Source organism: Castor canadensis, chromosome 1 (genome assembly GCF_047511655.1).
Source record: "Castor canadensis chromosome 1, mCasCan1.hap1v2, whole genome shotgun sequence".
In the NCBI taxonomy this organism is placed as follows: Eukaryota; Metazoa; Chordata; class Mammalia; order Rodentia; family Castoridae; genus Castor; species Castor canadensis.
This window is the reverse complement of record NC_133386.1, coordinates 576386-578418: the sequence shown is the minus strand read 5'-3', so window position 1 is coordinate 578418 and position 2033 is coordinate 576386.

The window sequence follows — 2033 nt, the reverse complement described above, 5'->3', positions numbered from 1 at the left end:
GGTGTAGGCCCTGAGTTCAAGCCCCAGTACCACAAAATAAATAAGGGAAGAATACACTTTCTGGCAGAATTTGCAGTTAACTGGGTGTTTCTGGGCACATCTGATAAATACAAGGGTGGTGTAAGCCAGGTGATGAAGGGTTATGAGGACCCATAACTTGCTTTCTGCTAGACCAGAAAAGTGAACATTGGATGATACAGGTCCAAGTCCATTGTGTCTGAATGCTCTTTGTATGTGCTGTGTACCTGGCCTTGAGCCCACTGCTGCATGTACAAACAAGGCTGTCCCTGACCGCTATTCCAAGCAGCCAGTGCACAACTGCTTCTGGTCCACACCCAACTTGACTCCTCTCTGGGAGGTTCTAGGATTGTGGTTCTGAGAGCAGAAAGAACTAGAGCTGGTAGGGGGAAAGACCCAGGGCTGGAGGTGTGTGAAGAGATTGATGCAAAGTTCTGGGAGACATATGACAACATATGAACTGGGAGGGACCCACTGAACAGACAGCTGCCTCATTCACCCTGCCTAGGGCCCAGCTGGTGGCTTTTCCTGAACTGTGTGAGTGAGTCCTCTCAAGAAACCCTGAGGGCATCTCTGCCACTTGTCACTAAAAGATACCACTTCAAGAGACAACCCAGCAAGGGACATGGAAGTACAAGGGTCACCAAGACACCCAGTCAGCCCAGCAGAAGGAAGGCAGCAGTGCAGGCTCACAGGCTCAAGAGCTGAATGGACTACAAAGTGCTGACAACATTCCTGTTTGATTCAATGATGTGAAGCAAAGGTTTTGTGAATGCTTTGCCTGACAAGAGTGTCAGTAAGTATTCACTTTTCCTTGATGGCTCAAGGATGCTGGAAAGGAAGGAGTGACTTGGACTTGCTTTAGCTAAGCCAGGCTCTGTGTGTGTTCACAGAACATTCTGATGTCTTGAGAATGCTGCATACTTCCCCATTTCTGAATTCTACATTTCAGAATTTCTGATTACATAAATGAGCACTGGGGAAACAAGTCCTTGCTTGTTCCAGACAAGGGCAACTTTTGGTCTTCAAGAAATGTCCTTTAACTGCCCATCCATGCCCTCCTAATGTAGTGGAAGGTACACATCCAGACCTGGCATCAGGGAATATCAGCGGATCTCGTCACGTTGTCTGTGCTGCTGTCTAAATAGGATGCTGTCTAATAAGAGCCAAGTGGGGACTCCTCACTTGGCTCTTTCTGGGATTTGGGGAAGAACCTACTCTTACGGATAAACTTTGGATCCTTGGCGTACAATGGTGTTCCATTAATATTACTCCTTGGGCCTGTTTTGTGGCTGTGTTTGTGTTTCTTTGGCTAGACACAGGGTGGCGCTCTTTGTTAAGCCATGGGGTGGATAAACTGTAGGAGAGACTTATCTAGCTGTAAGGAAGGATGGATGGTTCAGTTAGTTCAGAGAAAACACATTCTGTCCTTCTGCTTCAAATAGATAAAACGAAGGCTTCATGAGACAGAAAGTGAACCACTGGCTCAAAATAAGGAATACAGAAACAATACCCACACCTGACGAATGGAATTCCCATTCATTGAATGAGGTGTTGGTGAAAGGCAAGAACAAATGTGATCTAAAATCTTTTCCATCTCCATAGGGAAGACTGAATCTTGGGATGCATTGTGCATAGATAATCCTGTGGGAGAAGACAGCAGCATGGCTGATGGTGGTCACGGGGGAGTGAGGCAGGTGCCAAGATCATGTTACTCAGATACTGTCCTGTGCAGAATTCATCTGCAGTCCTGAGGGAGGACATGTTGCTCCTGGAAAGCCCTTTGTTTAATGGCACCAGGTTGAGCTCCACAGAGGAGAATGAGCAAGGCACAGACTGACTGTGGAAATTGCCCTCTAACAACTCATCTTCCCCAGCTGCAGACTGAATTCGCACCTTGGCACCACCATAAATCTGCCCACGCTGCTGCTGGGAAGGAGGGAGTGGGGCCTTCCAATGGGCGTGTAAAGGCCCATTTGTGCATGGCTTTTACGGGCTGTCAAAGGAAATTCTTC